At 37.2% G+C, this 21,604-nt stretch overlaps 1 long non-coding RNA gene across 1 annotated transcript in view; it reads left to right on the forward strand.

Moving 5' to 3' along the window:
• Positions 1-21,604, forward strand: part of LOC128316057 (uncharacterized) — a 289,792-nt gene that overhangs the window by 262,800 nt on the left and 5,388 nt on the right. Inside the window, exon 4 of the long non-coding RNA XR_008299478.1 lies at positions 12,960-13,090. This is a non-coding gene — a long non-coding RNA (uncharacterized LOC128316057). The remainder of the gene's footprint in view (positions 1-12,959; positions 13,091-21,604) is intronic.

Consider the following 21,604-nt stretch of genomic DNA (forward strand, 5'->3'; position numbering starts at 1 on the left):
AACCTAGGAGACTCTGTAGCAATGATATACATGAACATGGGTGTGGTAGACTGATAGCAGTAATGGTCTCAGCTCTTCACCCTTCCCTAAGTCCATGTCCTTTGCCTTGTGACTTTTCAGCTGTTGTCATCTGGTGGTGTAATATAATTCCTGGCCTCTTGATACAGAGATCAGCCGTGTGGCTCACTTTGGCTGGTAGGATTTAGAATATATAACCAGGCAGAGATTTGGAAAGATGTTCATGCATTTCTGTTCATGCTCCTGTCCTTTGCCATCGATACCATGACAATGACACATGTGAGCTAACCTGAATAAGATCCATGTGGAGTAGAACTGAATCATCCCAGACATCTTAGCCACAGCCATTTCCCAGATCAGCAATTAGCTAGCCAACCCCTAGACGTGCAAATGAACCTTGCCTAGATCACAGACATGCTTAGCCACAGACCCCAGTTGTGGGGTGATTATTGTCGATGATTATTGTTATATGCTGCTGAGTATTTGTGGTTGGTCATGATAGGACATTTTTGTGGCCATAGAAGAACATTTCAATGGGAAAGGTGATTATACTTATGATATCCAAGATGACCAAATGATTTCTTACATATAGACAGAATGGATCATATATTTTTGTTATTTGTCCCTTTAAGATTTATGTTGAATAGTGGGAAATGATCAAGTTTTCAAAGACATGTAAATGTGTCTTCCCTTGTAGAAATCACATATTTTAGGTATTTCATTCAGTGCGTTAAGAACCTAATGTTAATATTAACCAGCTGGATCTTTGTTTAGAAGTATGAATTCCAAAAAAAATATATAAAAAGACCCCTTATAAAATTTCACTTTCTATGTGGAACCAAAATCAATTTTTATTTGCATCTATTTTTTAAAAATTTGAGTGGTTAACAATAATTAACAATGTCGAGTGTTTACTATGCCCGATGTTGTAAGACAGAAGTACTAATGTTATCTTTAATTAAAATGAGAGGGCATTAAGAGCATACTTATCTTGATGAGCACTGAGTAATGTGTGGAATTGTTAAATCAGTATAGTGTACACCTGAAACTAATATAACACTGTATGTTAACTACACTGGAATTTAACTTTAAAAAGAGGGGTGCCTGCGTTGCTCAGTCGGTTAAGTATCTGACTTCGGCTCAGGTCATGATCTCATGCTTTGTGAGTTGGAGCCCTATGTAGAGCTCTGCACTGACAGCTTGGGGTCTGGAGCCTGCTTCAGATTCTGTGTCTCCCTTTTTCTCTGTCCCTCCCCTGCTCGTGCATACTCTCATGCTCTTGCTCTCTCTCTCTCTCTCTCTCTCAAAAATAAACATTAAAAAACTCTAAAAAATAAATAGATTTTAAAAATAAATAAATAAATAAATAGATAGATAAATTTAAAAATAATCTATAAGAAAAATGAGACCCAGAGAGGTTAGGAAACTTGTTCCGTTTCACATAGCTAGATATACATGAGCTAAAATTTAGTAAGGCTTCAAACTCTACACTTTCAACCACCACAGTTAACTGACATGAGAAATAAAATAATTAAATGCTAGATTTGAAAATACACTTGTGAAATACACTTGAAATACACTTTTTATTTTTAAGGCAGTATTTCAGTGTAAATGCATTTTAATCATTTAAAAGTGCTCAAAACTTGTAATTGCTTATTCAATAAAGTAGAGAGAAAGAAATGAAATGTGCAATTAGGCAGTTGGGCACCTGCTGCTGGTTCTATTATCTTTATTTTCAGGGGTTTTTAGGCATTTTTCTTCAAACAAATTAACCAGTTTTGTTTTCATTTCCATCATATACATAATTGGAGTAATAGCATTTGATTCATTTAAAAAATAGAGCTGTGCCTTCCTTACGTTAAAAGACACAACATAATTACAGTATTATTATTATTTGTTAAACTAATACTTAAGAATTGGTAAGGGGTGACACATGTTCTTATCACATGCTTCTGCAGTGTGCTGCTAAAACACTGATCTGTGATGGTATCATCAGTATAGATTCCAAGACTCTTTGTACACAGTGTTCATAGTCCTAGGCTAATAAATAAACTACTGCTTTGACATTTCTAGAAAGAAGCAGCACAGGACTAATAACACCATTTAGCTTGCAAAGGAACTAGTTTGAATGAAGGCATAGCACCCCACTTTTGTTTAGTTACCTTCACTAACATTAGAAACTTAGACACATAAAATTTAGACAAGTTAATGGTTACACCTCCAATTACTGTGGAGGGAACTTGCAATATGGAATATGCTTGGCTTGAGTGGATCCTTACATTGCAGGGATCTAGAAGAAAAAAGTTGAAACAGTTCACCTAGTTTTTAAGCAATAGCTGGGAAAAATGAGTGATATAGATGATGAGTTTTTACTTCTTTTTAAGCATAGTTTTCCTAAATTTGTTTTTGTTATTCTTAAACATTATAAAGTGATCACATAATGGAAAAAGTACAAGCCTGAAGCAGAGATTCTTAATGGCAGACTAGAGAAACCTATGGATACCTTCTGAGAAAAGTGTTTTTAATTCATAAAATAAAATTCATATTACTACAAAGGAAAACTAGTTATAAGGAATATAGCTATCAGAATGTTTTTAAATATAATACTATATTGTATATATTCCTTTATTAATGCACTACATAATTAGACAATATATTTAAAATATATGAGTTAAAGTTAAAATCTTTTTCTTTTTTAATGTTTATTTATTTTTTGAAGGAGAGAAGAAAGACAGAGTGTGAGTGGGAGAGGGGCAGAGAGAGAGGGAGACACAGAATGTGAAACAGGCTCCAGGCTCTGAGCTGTCAGTGCAGAGCCCAATGTGGGGCTCAAACTCATGAGCTGTGAGATCATGACCTGAGCAGAAGTCAGATGCTTAACCGACTGAGCCACCCAGGCGTCCCAAATATATGAGAGTTAAAGTTAAATGTTATATTTTAAAAGCACAGTGTGTAGTCTAGAATAAGAACATCATGTATGGGGTGGTCTTTAATTCACCTCCTTTCAACTGTTGACCACCAACAATTAGAGGTATGAAGTACTGGAAAATAACCAAGATGTCTGGGTCACCAGAGTGGGAACCCTCAAATTCATCATGATGACTAAATCACAAAGTAGTTCCTAGATAGTGCCTATGAGCATCTATAGGCAAGAAGGCTTCAATCACGTGTAATCTAGCAGGGATTATAAAATAGTTATGTATGTAAATGAGCACTCAAGATACCTTTTTCAACTGTAAGGTGATATGAAAGTATTTGTTATTTCTATCAGTGACTCTTATGAACTATTGTATCCTTCCCCCATTCAAATACTGAATCCCTGTTCTCTAATGTGATGGTATTTGGAGGAGGTAGGTAATTAAGGAGGTAGGTAGATGAGGTCAGGAGGGAGGAGTCCCCATGTTGGGATTAGTGGCCTTATAAGAAAAGGAAGAGAGACTGGAGCTCTCTCTCTTCTCTTTCTCTGCCATGTGAAGACACAGAAAGAAGGCAACTATCTGTGAGTCAAAAAATGGCGCTTACCAGATACTGAATCTGCAAGTACCTTGATCTTGGACTTTCTAGCCCCCAGAACTGGGAGAAATAAACGTCTATTGTTTAAACCATCCAGTCTATAGTATTTTGTTATGACAGACCAAGCCGACTAAGACAGTAATAGTCACAGGTATCATGAATACTACTGAGGTTTGTTGCATACATTTAAAATGGAAAGAAATTCTTAGTTAGAAGTTATAAAATGGAGATATAAATTGGTTTTCTTGTCCAAGTTCATGGATCTCTTGAATTAGAGTCATAAATCTATTTTAAATAAAGGTTCTACCACTTACTGACTGTGAGCTTTGTCAAGCCATTTTAATTTTCTGAGTTTGGCTTTTTTTAATTTATAAAATGAAAGCCTGAGTATGTATTTTATAGTGTTTCATGATCAAATGAGATAATGAATATGGGAAGGCTTTGTAAACTATGAAGTGATAAACAAATGTTAGCTAATTTTATTATGTAAACTTTTATTCTTTTTTTTTTAATGTTTACTTATTTTTGAGAGACAGAGAGAGACAGAGACAGAGAATGAGCAGGGGAGGGAAGAGAGAGTGGGAGACACAGAATCCGAAGCAGGCTCCAGGCTCCTAGCTGTCAGCACAGAGCCTGACGTGGGGCCTGAACTCATGAACCCCGAGATCATGACCTGAGCCAAAGTCTGATGCTTAACCGACTGAGCCACCCAGGCACCCCCTAAACTTTTACTCTCAAGGATATTTTGAATTTGGTTTGGGTTCAAATTCAATAACGTTTGAATCCAATTTGTTTTCTCACAAACTCAAATGATTCTTCAATCTCCCAACACCTCTTTAAGATACAAAGAAAAAGAGATGAGACAAAAAGAGCTGAGGGAAGCTAAATCAAAGAAAATAGAACAGGAACTACACAGAGGAGAGTAAGTGAAGCTAGCTCTCTTGTGGTCTTCATTTTTTAATTGAAGTTAAACATACGTACGGTAGAGTGTATAAAATAGACGAATTTTAGAATTATATAGCTTGATGACTTTATCATGTACAGACCTGGAAAACTACCTCAGTCAAATTATAGAACATTTCCATACCCCAGAAGTTTCCTTCATGCTCTTTCCCACACATGTCCAGACCTTATCCCTGAGATAACCACTGTTCTGACTTCAACAGCATTGATTAGCTTTCCCTGTTCTTGAACTATATATAATGGTATGTAGGCTACTATGTCTAGCTTCTTTGCTGAATGTATGTCTCTGAGATTTGTCCATTTTGTTGCATGTTATTGTTAGCAGTTTATTGTTTTTACTGCCTATGTAGAGCTCCTTCACTTTTTATTGTCAGTTTCATGTTGCTCAGAATCCTACTAATTTAACTAATAATCTGTATCTCACTTTAGAGATGGTACAAACATGATGACCAGAAAGTAGAGTTCTCAAAGACAGCTTATAATTCCCCTTTCTTTCCAAGTCAAAAAAAAATGTTTCTGGGGCACCTTGGTGGCTCAGCCAGTTAAGCATCTGACTCTTGATTTCCACTCAGGTCATGAGGTCACAGTCGTGAGTTCAAACCCCCTATCTGGCTCTGTGCTGACAGTGGGGAGCCTGTTTGGGATTCTCTCTCTCTGCCCTTTTCCCTCATGCTCTCCTGCTCACTCTCTCTCTCTCTCTCTCTCTCTCTCTCAAAATAAATAAATAAACATATTTTTAAAAGAAAATGTTTCCATTTCTTTTAGGTATCCTTTCTTTCTCTGGATCTGGAACGCATGAAAATGTAAATAATCTATAGTGTGAAATGTGATAATATGAGCATTTTTGTGGTCTTTTCTGCCACCATCCTTGAGCAATTTCCCAATAGACCAAATCAGCATTGAATCAATAATGACTATTGTTGTAAATTAAAGAAAAAAAATCCAGATCTAACATTAACAATAGAAGAGCGGAAAAATCATCTGAGAATCTAATATGAACCTCTTTGGGAATTTGTGAGCATAACTCTGGTTCCATCATATTAAAGATTGTCATGCTTATACAAAAGCTGAGAGACTAGGGTCTGTTTGCAATTACGAAATCGAAATGCAATTAACTAGTCACCGGGAACAAACAATGATGTATTTAAATGCCCTTTTGGAAATGTAGAATTGGTAACGGAGATCAGGTTCCCAAGGTTCGGATGTTTTCACTTATGGGCCTTCCTATGAAATATAGGTCTGAGGATCACTGCAATAGTTTGTCAGAGGAGAGAGAAAAATGAAAAATACAAAGCAAATGGCACTTCCATCTGGGCACTGGGGCTTCTCTTATTCTCAAAATACTTCAAAGGAAACTTTCCCTCCATTCTCTGAATCATTCTGTTCTGACCTCACTTATAATGCATAAATACATTTCATACCAAGGATTGAATTTTGCTGGCACATGATCTTTTTTCCTTACAAAATTATTGCATGAAGTGTCTCTGATATGGCTGAGATGTGTAATTCGGGTTGAAAAGAAAAAAAAAAAAACAAATGTAGCTTATGAAAGTAAGGCTATTTCATTTCTCTTTCAATAATAGCATAGCTGACAAGATAGAAGTGTTCATTTTCCCCCTTCTCCTTTGCAAAAGCATTTCTCTAGTGTATGATTTCCTAAATATTCATTTTGATGTGTGTTAGCTCTTTGTTGTTTCTCTTAAAATCAGTCTTTAGTCAACTTTTGGCTATAGCTTTAACAGAGAGCAAAACCAGTGAAATACATCCTTAATAGTGGCAATTAAAAAAACCAAAATAACATTTTTTATATTTCCAATACATATGTTCATTACAAGGGATATTAACTCAGTGAAATTAGTAGCCATTTTCTTTTTATTTCTCCCGATACTATACCAGTGGAGGTGGGAAAGGGTAATAGAATGTTTTAAAGTTGAACAAAAGGAGAAGCAGTGAGGGGCCTGGATAATCCGTGAACTGTTTCTCAGACTGAAGCTTGATCCACTTATGGCCCCATAATGAGAGTCTTGGAGAGGAACATAGGAGCTGTGAAGGATTCCCATGAATTTGGTTGACTTCTGAGGCTCATGCTCCACTCACTCAGAACTGTGGGCTCTAGAGGTTAGTTGATTTTAAGGACTTGTAGAAAAAAATAAACAATGATAAAGGAACACTTCCGTTAGCAAGAAGTAGCTACAGGCTCACCCCCAGTGATTGTAAACCTGGGGCAAGAGTACACTTGAAGGCCCTAGTCCACTTGTTTAAATACTTAAACATTACACACTAAGAGAAAATACTGTTAAGTAAGATGTTCCTGACTCGTACCTTGAAAAATACCCCTTGATAACAATCTGGAAGGCCAGGTTAGAACTCAGCACTCTTAGACTCCTCAAAGTTTCCAGACAGAATGTGGCAGTCTGAGGAAAGCTGGTCTAGGCCCTGCTCTCCCCTTCCTACTCCCTGCAGACAGTCCTACCTTTCTTTCAACCTCAGCTCCATCCCAAATCTCAAGGCATCTCCTGAGTTCACATGTGGACACCTTAACCCTCTGGTGCAAACTCCATTTACAACTCCTGCAAATAGTAATCCCATGACCAGCCCCCAGGCCTAGGGTTGCATATTACTCTAGGATTAAGCAGAGCCCCCAGAAATTCAGACCTGCAGAAAGGTCAACTCAGACCCTTCGAAAAGCATTTGGAGCCCTTTGCACAGTGAATTCCAGGGTTCATGTATATTTAGCCTAATCTAGAAATGGCGGTGGGGCCCTGGATGGGCATGCCCCTTAGCCCCAGCCATGCCTCACCCTGCTAGAAAGGCATGACTGAAAGAGCCCAGAGAAGAGCATTTACAAAGGGTTTTTCTTGCTTATGCCAGTTCTGAATAGTCACACTTGTTATATGTTAGGGATGTCAAACAAGTCCCAAAGTCTGGCCCCTAACTGTACCAAGGACTGTTCAAATACTGCAGATTCAGAGATGTGTATGTTACCACTCTTGAATGAATTACCCCCTTGTGAAATGGCCACTATAAAATGCAAACATTAACACAGGGAGTTCGTTCCTTTCCCAGGATCACTGCAATATGACTGTCACCCAGATGGGCTAATTGTTCCGTTTAAAGGATAGTGCTAAAAGCCAAACCCTGGTCAGCACAAACACTGATGCATGTTTTCTAAGAGATGCTCTAATAAACGGCTCTCCACCTAGTTTCTGCTTCAGACCTGGCCCACTGCTAGCTCCGCACCCCCTTTCTGCTGATTGCAATCCTAATCACAAAATCACAGGAGGAGATTCTCCTCTGACAGTTAGCGCCCAGAACAACCCATCCGGGATTTAGAATTTTATGCAGTTCCACCCGCTAGAGCCTTTCTAACCAATGGGAGACAGCATCCCCCCAACCCCCTACCCTCCACAGGACTACTGGCTCTGGCCCTTCACCAAACTGAAGTCATAATAAAAAGATTCTGCTTGACTGAAAGAGACCTTAATAACCAGGTGTAATGAATCTTCCTGGATCTGGCTTTGGACCAACCAAGTATAAAGCTATTTTAGGGACAATTGATTATTTGGTCTTAGTAGTAGATAAGATAAAAATTTATTGGAAGGGGAAGGTTGAGACTGGTGATTGGGACAAAAAAAAAAAGGCTGAAAAAAAAATACTAATACTTGCAGAAACATCTGGAAAGATATGCCTAAGGATTTATAGTGGTGATCACTGGACTGTGACAATGTGAAGTTCTTATTTTTTTTTAATAACCTATGATGGTTGCACACTTCTATAATAAAAGTAATTGGAAGATGTAATATTATGTTTAGAAAATTACTACATACTTCTCAGTTTATCCTTCCAGATTAGCTCAGGCCTGGTGAAGACCCCACAGCAAGTTGTGATATAAAAATCAGGAGTTCCCAAAGGTGTTTACAGACAGAACCACATTAATCTTTCACCCTCATAAGTTTAGTGAATTAAAGTTTAACTTTATTCCTTCAGCTTTCATAGAAAGACAAAATAGAAATCTCTATTTGAAGAATTATTTGTAAAACTATAATAGAAGTTATTTTCAGTTATTCCATATGATATTTCATAAGTAAACACCTAATTTATGAATTCTTTCTAGAGTTCAGTGCCTGAAAATAATTCTTCCCTTTTATCACTTCTTTTTCTGGACAGGAGAACTCTATAATCTATCATATTTCTGTATTATCTTGTTGCTAGGGAACTCACATGTAAATTTGGCATATAATTCTATTAACTAATTGCCTAGGAGCTTAAAAGTGTAATCTCTTTTCTCTTTACATTTCATCATTATTTCATAAAAATCTCTTATAAAAACAATCCTAATTGCCCTTTTCTGCTCATATGATCATTTTCTGCACCATTTAAAATTCTTCCTGAAAGAAGATAGAGTATAAATCAATACTAGGTCTGCCCTACAGATCCCTGTAGAGCCTGCAGAAAATTTAACAAGTAGGAGGTAGTGTTTTGGGGTGTCTACCCACCCTGCACCTCTTGTCACTTTCTCTGAGTAGTGAAGCCCACAGGGCTGAACCTCTCCCCTTTCAACTGCAATTGTACAATTGGATCAGAATGGATACATGACCAAATCCAAGTGTGAGAGTCTCTTCTGGGCATTTGGAACTGATAAAGCAATTCTCTCTGGTCTTAACTGCTTACTTAGGATACAGTGAGGCATAAATAAGCCAACAATGAAAACAACCAGTGGGTAGCAGTTTCTTTTTACCTTTGAAAAAGAAATACAACTTAAACAAACCATGGTGAATCATCTTATTCTGCTTTTTTCTAAAAGAGAGATATTGGAAAGAGAATACTCTACGTCCTGATACTAAAAAGAGCCAAGCACGATAGTGTAGATACTCTGCAGTGCTCAATGAAACAGTCTCAGGGAGGTGGGTAGGACAGGAGTAAAGTTACCATTATCATCACTTGGGGAGTGATTACCAAAAGCACATTTCATTCCTACATCCCCCACTTCCCTGGAGAGAAGACAGACTTCAGGAAGTTTTGCTTTTGAAGGCCACAGATGATTCTGATGCCTACCTACTTTACCACCTCCTCCAAGAAGGAATACAGAAAGGATATGTATCCTTTTAGGTGATGACTATTCCACTGAACATCATTGCAAAAACTATAATTGTATAACAAAGTCCCTGCCATGGAAATACACTTATTTTCTACATGTTATTAGCATTGTCAATTGACTCTACCTTTATAGATGGATACAGCAATTGTTGTTGCTGGTGGATTGTGTGGCATCTAATGTGCTGTTTCCCCATTCTAGGTTTGTTCTGACTGCTGGAGCTGTTCTCCAGAAACTATGCATTACACCAAATCTATGTTTTGCCTGTTCAGTTCAGCCTCACTAACTAAATGGGCTGGAATAAGAATTCTCTCTTCTCCCAAGCAGAACTAATAAAGAAAACTTTGAATAAAGTTTTAATTGATTTTAATTGAATAGACTTATTATCACCCTATTTTAGTGGCATGAGGTAGCAACTTGTTAAATAAGTTCCTTCTGGTGTGCAAGAGTCAGTGAGTTTTTCAGGTGAGATAGCCCCAGTTGCTCTTACGATAAAAAATGCCCTGAATGGGGCAGTGAAAGGTGGCTGGAATTGGTTAAACCTCTACCAGAGGAAGAACCTACTGTAAATCCACTGAGCTCCCAGCCTGCCCCCTTCTCCCAACCAGAGACTCAAATTCTCTACACAGATTTCTGATCCCTTCATGTTCTGATTTTCAAGTCTGTTAAAAAAAAAAAAAAGTGATGTATTCTCAAAACAGAAACAGATGTGAGATCTAATTTCCTATTGGAAGTGACAAAACATATAAAGATTTGGCAAGATACATATTTCACATATTTCAAGATTTCAAAAATAGTCATCAAACAAATAAAGGAAGAGCTAGATAGCAGGGTGGTCTTTCTTTGGTTTCTGTGTTCCTTTGCCTTTGCCTTCCCATGATAGTCTACTGTCAATAAGATATAGAAAAATAGAAATATCATATACAATAGAAAATATACAAATATATATTATAAAAATAATGATTTAAGAGAAAAAGCAGTAAATGTTCTCCTTGTTTTAAAGGTATGATAATTTCTACATTTTAATCTGACTGTAAATTTTCACCCTTACCTTTGATCAAATTGAGCTTGTCCTAACAAAAAAAAAAAAAGAAAGCTGAGAAATGAATAATTTTACCCATTAAATTCTAAAGGGAGTTGCTATACAGAGCAAAGAAGTAGATGTGATAGCTTTTAAGAAAGAAAGATGTGGGGAGGCATATACTGATGAGTATGTGTGATTGTGGGAAGTAAATTTGCATTTATATAGCACCATTTTTCAGGTGAGACAATTGGTAATATATTTGCTACAGTGCAGTGCTATGATGTAAAATCCATACTAAAGAGAAATGATGTGGCTTTTTTTTTTTAAATAAAGGCATTTGGATCCGATGAGCATTTATCTGATGCCTATCACGTACCGAGCATTGGGCTAGGTGGGGACTCCTTACTGTTATTTATCTTTTACAAAAACCCTATTTCCTATTACTACCTCCATTTTTTGAAAATGAGGAAACTAAGAGTCTAGGAGAATGAAATGACTCAGTCAAAGTCACATATATGGTAAACTGCAGAACCAAGATTGAAATACAGACCTTTCTGGATCTAAAGTTGTTTGCATTGTGCCCCAGATAAATCAAGGGAAAATTCTACAGATTTTCAGAACCCTTTATATTTGAATGGTGCTTATTGCAAATTAATTTTTCAAGGTTTTTTTTTAAAAGTGTTAAAACAATTTTTATGGACATCATGGTAGAGGTGAGAAACGATTCATAATGTTTCAGTGACATGCCAAAGTCTGTGCCTGGTTTGTGACAGAACAAAAGCTCGGCAGATTTAGGGAATTTGGATTCGTGCCTGAAACTCCACTCCAGTCAAGTTCAACCAAAAAGACATGACTGCATGTGTTGCTTGAAATATCTGTTCTCCTTAGAAGAGTAGTCTGCCAGCTGTGCCTTGAGGAACCTGAGGGCTTCTGAGGTAGGAGCTGGGGAGGGAGAGGAAACAGCAGCTGGAGAACAGAGAACTGGGGAGGAATCCACACATGGAGCTTTAAGCTACCTCTTGCCTTTAAATCTGCAGTCTTGCTTTAATCTGCTTTGTATATTTATCTCCCTCATAAGATTTTGCTTAAAGAAAGAAGTTCTGTGGCTTTAAAGTGTTTGAAAACTACATCTTTACCCTAGATAGATACTGAATCGTTTTGAAGTTTTTGTCCTTTTTGTAGTCAGACATCTGAGGAACCTGGTTAAAACCAGTGATTAAGAACTAGACATTAGAGAAAGGTGGGGCAGAGTGTTTTGAGAATATATAAGGTCATGCACTGTTATGTATGTGTGTTATCATCGAGATATGTTTACCAGTAGACAGAAAATTAATCAGTAATGTCTATGTTGAGACTTCTAACATCAGACCTAATAGATGTTCATAACAGGAGATTGTTAGCACGTCCCAGTAGCTGTCTGTGGAGCCTGACGAAGTGAGCATAAAGCTGGTGGTTAGACTTCCAATTTTCAGGGCAACTTGTAGGTCTTAAAACAAAAGTAAGATTTGCTAAGATTTCTTATGGAATAAGAAAAATAAATAGATCTCATTGCAAGCATTCTCTCCCAATTTCTTAATCACTTGGGTATATTCTCTCTCTCTCTTGCTCTCTCTCTCTCTCTCTGTCTCTCTCTCTCTTTCACACACACACACACACACACACACACACACACACACCCCTGTTTTCTTCTTATGTCACTTCCGAGTCTTGAGTTTGCACACGCTTTCAGTTATGCCTACTACATAGCTAGTGGTGTCTGTCAGTTTCTCCCACTGGTCTGTTTCTCGTAAGAATCAAATATTACTCATCATTGTAATCCCTGGAGTTAGTACTGTTTTTGACACACAGATGCTTGATAATAATTTGTTGTGTATTAAATGGCTATATTAGAAAAAAAAAAGAAATAAGCATATCAATTCTCATTTTATGCTTGTTAATGCAAAGAGAGATAAGAGTTTCTTTTCAGGCCTTGAAAAACAGCATGCTGGCTTACAACTTGACTATTATTCATAATTATGCTAATTTCAGAAGAATTTAGTTAGGAACATCAGTTATGGAATTAGAAAAATGCCAACTTCTGGGTTTTTTTTTTGCAAGATCTTTTGCATTAGAGTATTTTGGTTTCGGAAGACTAGTGGTAGAAGGAATGTGTATAATCCACATCTACCATCCAAAGTCAGTTTGCCATATGGATACTTTTATAACTAGGATGTTGGTTATTGAGGCTTTGAGGGAAGAAGAGTATTGGAAGAACTTCCAAGCTTCCATAATATCAATTTCAAAAAGCATCCTGTTTTACCTGAGGTTTTCTGTCACCTTTCTTTCACTTTTTCTGTTTTAATTCAGGTGAACTAAAATGGCGTGATATCTTCTTGTGGGATTCAGAGAGTCTAATCTTAGGCATGGGCCAGTCTAATCTTAGGCATGGGCCTTATTCCAGAAAACAGCTTTCCCTCCATTGCACCCAGGGAAGCCAGGTGAGTCCACCAAGAGCAAGAGCTCTGGGATATGATCCTGGACATTCCAAGGTTCTTACTGCTGAGGGGGTTTCTCAGGTGCTACAGGGGCTGTTATGATCATGGTTCCTTCCTGCACCAGCTGCCCCTGGTACCTGAAGCTGAGGTACAGAAGGACATGAATACATCTACCTCCAGAGGAAGCTGAATGGAAAGATGAGAGACACTGTGTTTCAAGATATTTCTATCTCTTTGTGCCTTAACTAATCTTTCTTCTCTCTTTCTAATGTGGGAGTTCAATTTCACTTCTTTATCAAGTGTGTGTGTGTGTGTGTGTGTGTGTGTGTGTGAGAAAGAGAGAGAGAGAGAGAAAGAGAGAGAGAGAGGAAAGAAAGAAAGAAAAAAAAAAGAAAGAAAGAGGAGTAATGAATTAAGAATTTAGGTTGGCTGTTAATATTTAGAGTTGCATAAACTTGGCTCTGTGAATTTCTGGCTTTAAAGTTCAGAGTTCATCTCCCACACTGTTCCCAAGAATGCATCTATTCTTTCAGGTAATTGAGACAAATACAGTGGCTTGAATCATGAAATACCTTAAAACTTCCCAGTTGAGTGGCTTGAACATGATGAGGAGGTTTTAACAGCCTATTCTGGAGGAGAGGTTCTCAGCCTCAGTGGCACATGAGAGTGCCACCAGAACATCAGCTCAATTACTTAAAAATCTCTAAGATTATTGAACCAAGGCATTTGGGTTTCTTAAAAGTTCCCTGGGGCGCCTGGGTGGCTCAGTCGGTTAAGCGTCCGACTTCAGCTCAGGTCACGATCTCACGGTCCGTGAGTCCGTGAGTTCGAGCCCTGCGTCGGGCTCTGGGCTGATGGCTTAGAGCCTGGAGCCTGCTTCCAATTCTGTGTCTCCCTCTCTCTCTGCCCCTCCCCCGTTCATGCTCTGTCTCTCTCTGTCTCAAAAATAAATAAAACGTTAAAAAAAAAAAGTTCCCCAAGTGATTCAAAAGCATAGCCAAGCAACCACCATTCTACAGAGAGCTATGATCTTCTAAAAATGGTGATTGGGAATGATCTATTAAACACATTTTATGGTTTGTTTCTTGTTGCCACAACAGGAGTCTTTCCATATCCTAGATGCAAAATCCATCCTTTCCAAATCTAAGTCACCACAAGAAAATTTGACCAAAACAGATTGTTTTCTTTCAAAATTAGGTACATCATGTAAACATTGCAAAATTGAACTACTACTCTTTCAGATGAGCTCAGAAGATAATAAGTCTTTATGAGAAGAGAATACATTTCACATTTATAATTCATTTTTACTACCATTAAAAATAAATTGCTCAATCACTGATGATTCTAAGTTTCTTGACTCATATTGGATGATAGAAAACAAACATGGGTGTCTGGTTCCCAAAAGCTATTTCTTATAACCCACCTCCTTCATTTGTTTTCCCTTGCTGTGAAAATTTGACGTTAGAATTAAAGGTTTATAAAGAAGTGAATGTAGAGAATCTAATGTCAGACCAAGAACCATAGAAGTTTTGAAATAGTGTCTTCTATTGTGATTTTCAGTTTTAAACTCTCAATGTTTTAAAAAGCATGACTCACTTAAATGGCTGAATATTTCTCTTTTCATCCAAGGCTAGAAATACTTGTTTTACTTTTGGGAAACTCACTGGGTAGGGGTGTTATTTAGAACACTTCTTGCTGGTAAGAAGGTAAGGCCTCCATGTTTAGAATGGGGTAAAGAAAGATCTTGGAGAGATGATGTCATAGAGCTGTGGATTAGGGAAAAAAAAGAAAATTATTTTCAGATATTGTGAAAAAAGATTAGCTAACTTTGCTTATGCAAAAGCATAAATGTGCCATAGGTAGAAAACCAGATTAGTCTTCCTAGAGAATGAGAATTAGTCTCTGGTTGCATACCTAGTGTATGCACCTCATTTTATATTTGATGAACTCGTGCATAATTTGCAATCCAGTAATTCGTAAGAATATCATGGTATCGCTGGATTGGTCATGGCTTTATGTGTGTGGGAGATGGAAGGAAATATGTGGTGGGTGATGGGAAAAAAGGAGAAAGATCTTCACAGTTAAAGGTTATTGTATCTACTTAGGTGATAAAAACAAGTTCAAACAGACATTTAATTATATCTAAGTGGAGTGACAGAAATGAGAAATCCCAATAAAAGGACACACACACACACACACACACACACACACAAATATTTATACGATACACACAGATTTCAGATAATGCTTATGTCTAAGACATGAGGAGGAGGCCTGCAATTTGGGGTCTTCTGTTGTATCTGCTTTCTTTTCTTGTCAAAAAAAATGTGACGCATAATGTTAACATTTGTCAAACATGAGTATTATAGCAGTCAGTAGTAGGACAGTGGTACATAGCATTATATTATTTTCTGTACTTTCCTGAATGTTTAAACATTTTTGAAAAATGTGTCATATCTTAAAAGTTTAATGAAAGAATTGAGCCAGATTATCTGTAAATTGCTTTACATCTCAAAACAATAGTTTTTAATAATTTTTGGAGCGTAAGGCCATATATACTTGAGTCTTACGGAAAATGGCTGCCCTGTAATTGTTGGAGTGACAAAGTGGGGTAATGGAACTGCAGCTGAAAGCGGTGCACACTCAATCTATATACGATTTTTAATCTGAGAATAGGGCAAGAGGAGAGACGGAAAATGAAACAGAAAAGCAACTCTAGAAAAATGCGTTCTTGTCCAGAAATTACATTTATCCCAAAGTGCCTCCTTCTCAAAAATATCCCACTCTTTCTTATTCCTATGGCTAGTACTAGTGATAACCTGATGAAGAAATCAAGTTTAAAAATCTACTTTTTTCTAAGTTGGTATAAGCTATATTAAATTTTTCCATAAGAAAAGTAATACATGCTTATTTCAAAATGAGAGAAAATAACATAATGCACTGAAAAATGAACAATATAAAATACAAAGTATCATTATTACTAAGAAAAGATAAACATGGCTAACTAACATTTAGGCAACTAGTTTTCCTTTGCATACATATATATATGTATGCAAAATGTATATACATTCCATATATATTTATATATATACATTTCATATATATATACATTCCATACATATTTATATATATATATAAATATATATATATATATTTATATAACCATTGGAATATCATTTAAAAAAAATAGGCGCACCTGGGAGGCTCAGTCGGTTGTGTCCAATTCTTGGTTTCAGCTCAGGTCATAATCTCCTGTTTCATTATATCGAGCCCTGTGTCAGGCTGTGTACTGACAGATTGGATGCTTGGGATTTTCTCTCTCCATCTGTGCCCCTCTCCCATGCACTCTCTCTCTCCCTGTCTCTCTATCTCTATATCTTTCTCTCCCTGTCTCAAAAAAAAAAGCATCTTTTTTTAAACAAAAAGTAATTGAATGTACAACAATTTACTAACCAATCAAGATTTACTATTAGAAACAATGTTGAAATAAATATATTTTGTTTGCTTCTCCAATTACGTTCTTGGTGTAATTCCTAGAGGAGCATAGTTTGACTTTTGAGAAAGAGGGGAGAAAAGCTTCATTCTGGATGGCTTATTGTAGTAGAGACTAGGAATTCACAACCTCATATCTGTTCTCCTTTTATTAGGACCTATCTTTTTCTGGAGGGAGGGGAAGAAGTAGCAAAATTACATTTTCTAGCTCTCTTGTTGCTAGGGATGCACACATGACACATCTCTAGCCAGTGAAATTTGAATTCTCTGTACCAGGCTGACTCCGCTGGCACACTTGGTCAGTGCCTTGTTCTTCTTCCTTCTTCCTATTTCCTGCCCACAATGTAGTCTTAATGGCTGATAGAGTGGGGACTAAGGTACTGAATAGAGTGGTGGAAATGGAGCCATCTTATAACCCTAAGGAGAAGAGAACAGGAAATATGGCTGAATAAAAAAAGAAGGATCCTGAGTTCCTACCGACAGCGTGAAGCTGCCCTACTTACAATAGACTTTCTACCTTCAGATTCTTTGTTATCCCCGTGACTAAATGAAATTTCTGAAATTATTTATACAATAATCATATCACTTCCAATTAATAGATATTCTGAAAAACTGGCATTCTCTTTACATTCTTTCTGGAACAGCAATAAAGAATATGATGCCTGTTATGGGATTCTACAATAGGTAACAAATAGGCATTGGCTGACCTTTGGCCAGTCGCAAGACCATTTAGAAGAAGGTATAACTTGGAAGCCACATTCCCAGGAAGCATGAAATCTCCCTCTGCACTACCTCATTGTGGCTACTACTACTTCCTTCTTTGATTCAGAAAAGTAAATCATCCAGAAAATTCTTTCAGGAGTGAAAAAGCCTGAAAATCCCTGAAGATCCTGACTATTCTCCAAAGCTACTAAGGAAAGAAGATAGATATTATACATTTAATATTTTATTTTCCAGAAGTATATAATATATAATCTCTCACTGTCCTAAAGAGAGAGATCCATATGCTACCTCATTGGAATTACATTAAAGATTATTCTATTATTGCTGAGAAGTAGTTTTGGATATACAGAACAATCTATGAGACTGTATGACTCCAAAATAGATTTTTTACTAAATTAGATAAACCCTTACCATATTTAAAGCAAATCTTATTGCAAATATAAATATACATAATATAAACATAACATATGTATCTTAGTGCTCTCCTACAGGTACTTAATTAGGCTCTGAAAAGATGTTTGTTGTTTGGTTGATAATAGGTTACCAGTTAAAATAAGAAAAAGGATGATTCTCTTAAAATAATAAATGAGATATTTTGAGCCTGTCTGAATAGCATACATACAAAAGAAAAGAGGAATGAGCCAGAATAAGTTGTGCATCTGGGCTAAATTCCAAGAACTATAATCCATTCCTGGACCTTAGCTGGATTGATGCTGAGAAACAGGCCTTGAATAGGGAGTTGGAGAAATTCAAGTTCAAGGGCTAGAGAAGATAGTGGGTGACCTAATCAGAGGTCATTGTTAGAGGTTCAGCCTAGGATTTGAAATAACCTTCCTCACAGGTATCACACCCCAGCCGATTAACTAGGTGCAGAGAGCATGGGAATAGTCACATATGCTGTTTTCTTTCCTTCCTCTCTTGAAAGAATAAAATGGCAGCAAAATTATTGTTCATTTTCTGAAGTTAGTTTGTAGACTCTGGGGAGAATGGAAAAACGTGTAAAAATAATGCATGCTCCCCATTTCTCACTCAGTAAGGTAAGGGAGTGTAGGAAGCATGTAAGTTCTCAAAATCTTTATCTCTACTAAAGGCCTTCTCAAAAGTGTGTGTGTGTGTGTGTGTGTGTGTGTGAGAGAGAAACATGTCTGCCTTGCCCTGGGGAGTTATGGGTGAACTATAGCCCTTCTTATGTCACCCAGCATTCAGTCAGAGAGGTAGAACCACTAAGGTATATTGATAGGTAGATGACATAGATAGACAAACAGATATAGTATATATAATTAGATAATAGAAAATAGTATTATAGAATCTATAGTTAGAAATTGAGATAGACTGGGGTGCCTGGGTGGCTTAGTCGGTTGAGCATCCATCTCTTGATTTCAGCTCAGATCATGATCCCAGAGTCATGGGATCAAGCCCCATGTCGGGCTGCGTGCTGAGTGTGGAGCCTGCTTAAGACTATCTCTGTCCCTCTACGCCTTTCCCAGACTCGTGCTCTCTCTCTCTCTCTCTCTCTCTCTCTTAAATTAAAAAAAAAATAGAGATAAAGATTGATTTTTATAGCAATCTGACCTTGCACTATTATAGCAATTTGACCTTGCACTATTTTGAGAGCTGGTTAGGCAATCTCTATATCACCATTGTCCTTGCTTTTGATGCTAGATCCTGAAGTGTTCAGGGCACGTAGCAAGGAAGGAAAGATAGATGTAAAATTGGGAAGAGAAAGAACAAGGTGGAAGTCACAAGCACAAGCTTGAGTATATGAGAACACACTGGAACCCATGTTATTTCTCATTGTCTGTGACCTTGATGGTTTGGGCCATCAGAAGCCAAGGGCCTTTTGTCATGGAACTAAGCCTAGACACCTGGCTTGAGAAGCAGAGAAGCTGAAGGAGGATCCAGGGAAGGGGGAGCAGTTGTAGTCTACAAATCCCATAGAAAAAATTTCTCATGTGGTCCATCCTAATGAGAAATGTACAGGAAAGGCAATTCTGGGGAATGTAGTTCATCCTGGCCAAGTCAACACTTTAAAAGCCACCATAGTTATAATGCAAAAAACTATAATAGCCATCCAAGCTGCCCTTGGTATTCCAGCAATGTTCTCATTTGGTTATGTAGCTAGCACTCAAGAAATTTTCAAATGATCTAGAAAAAACAGTATTCCCAGGAAGGTGAGATTGTTGTTGTGACACAAATTTGAACACACACACACGCACACACACACATTCATTAATTATAGATACTACTATTATTCCTGTTTCCAGCTTCTAATTCATCTGAGTTTTTACTTTAACCAGATACCCTGATTTTTCTTTTTGCATACCAATAAACTCTTAAATAATATAATTTCTATGCCATGTGCAAGTTTAAATAAGGTCACATTTTATTTTAATTTTTAAAATACGGTACAAAGGGCTTGAGGGAAATTTTTTGGTTTTTGTCCAAAATGTACTTGAAGTAACTGAGTGCTCTTTGTGTTGTGTTGTAGTATATTCATACCCTAATGGACAAACTATGTCTCCAGTCTGTTGACATTTTGGATAGAAGAGGATCAATCTTGGTCAAACAATGTCTTTTTGATGGAGATATTCTTTTACTTGTGTTAGTCTTGATTCAAAGCATACTTCTGTCTTTTATGATTAATGTTACATTTAGCCAAAGATATCTTTGTTTTTGGATCACTAATATAGAATATCTACAAGTGGTTTTGAAGATGCAAGATGTTAAAATCTTAGAAATTCTTAGGTATTCCTTTTGGACATTAGTACAAGTATTATTGAATCAAAACCAAGTATGGTTGTCTTTATGAATCTCAGAGGGATTTTCTTTTGGATTGAATTGAATGGTCTTTTTGGCTTCCTATTCTCTCACCCATTGTTCACATTATACATTTCAGCTGAGATTGCTTAAAACCATGCATAAACTCTTTCCCACCCTGGGTTCTGAGACTGGTACTTTTCTAAGTCCTACTAGATCAGTCCTACTAGATCAGGTGAGGCAGTTTCTAGTCAACCTTACGTAGTGCTGTTCTGCATTATGCTCTGTTGTTGTTGTTTTCTTTTTACATAATATACAGGTATTATTAAAAATTTTAAGATAAAAAGAGTGTAAATGTACATTGAAAGGATTTGGCAAATATCTCAGAGACCAGCTATGTAGGGAAGACAGTTACAGAACAAGATATTAAAGCAAAAAGTAGACCTTCTGTTCCCAGAGCTCCCACTATGAGGGCATGTGTGGGAGAAGTTTCCTTTTTACCAAGACAGCTGGTAGAAGAAAAAGGTCCCCAAACACAGCGTCTGAATCATCCAGGAAGATTTATTAATATTCATCTCTCCATCCCCATTATAAAAAAATTTAACAAGGCTGAGATAGGACCCAGGAAACTGACTTAGTAAAAAAAAAAAATCAGATAATTTGAATGCATAGCTGGGTATGCATTTGAATGCATAGAAACAAGTGACATGTTCTCTCCACAAAGCTCCATTTCTGAACCCTGTTTTCTTTGGAGAATTATTTTCCAAATAGAGATTTTATCATTCCGGAGCAGCACACTGTTGCTTTCTCCTGTGGAGGTAGCTATTTTGACCTAAGTAGTTGCTCACAGAAAATTAGGACTGAAAGCCCACAAGGTAGGAGTACATAGCACAATCTCTACTTCGTGCTGGAGGGGGCATTCCTGGATAAGGTTTGTCATCATCTGATCAGGACTGTATTTTTCCCAACTTAAAATGTATATGCCACTTTCTCCTAACTACTGGGCATCCATTTCTTCTGAAGTCCTTCCTCCAGAAGCCACTGACTTCAGAAGTGAACTCAAGATGATGCCACACAGCTAATTTTTCTGATTCTTCAAAACCTATTTCTGTCCCTTTCATCTACTACCGATTTTGTCTGCCATTCCTCTTTACCTCATTAAGGAGGAAGTGTTCCTAGATGAAATTTGTCAAAATTCAACCAATATTGTATTGTAACAAGAAAGAGACTACCTTTTCTTTTTATAACTGGGAGGTAAATGTGAGGAAGGGATTCCATCTGCTACCAAATGGGTAATTCTCCTATTGATGCTGGATTCTTCTGTTTCAATGTGGTTGTTGATATCCCCAGCCACATCCCTTGTGGGTGTAGTGATGAGTATCCGCTGAGGGAAGTAGATATTCACAACTGTCAGTTATGCTAAGAAGTGGATGCAGGAACAGCAAATAAAGAAATGGTAGGCAGACCAACTTTAGTCTTGAGGAAAGCCTAGGATAAGAAGGTTCTCTGAGTCTTAGACTGGAACAGATGATCTCAGGAGTTCCT

Source organism: Acinonyx jubatus, chromosome A1 (genome assembly GCF_027475565.1).
Source record: "Acinonyx jubatus isolate Ajub_Pintada_27869175 chromosome A1, VMU_Ajub_asm_v1.0, whole genome shotgun sequence".
NCBI lineage: Eukaryota > Metazoa > Chordata > Mammalia > Carnivora > Felidae > Acinonyx > Acinonyx jubatus.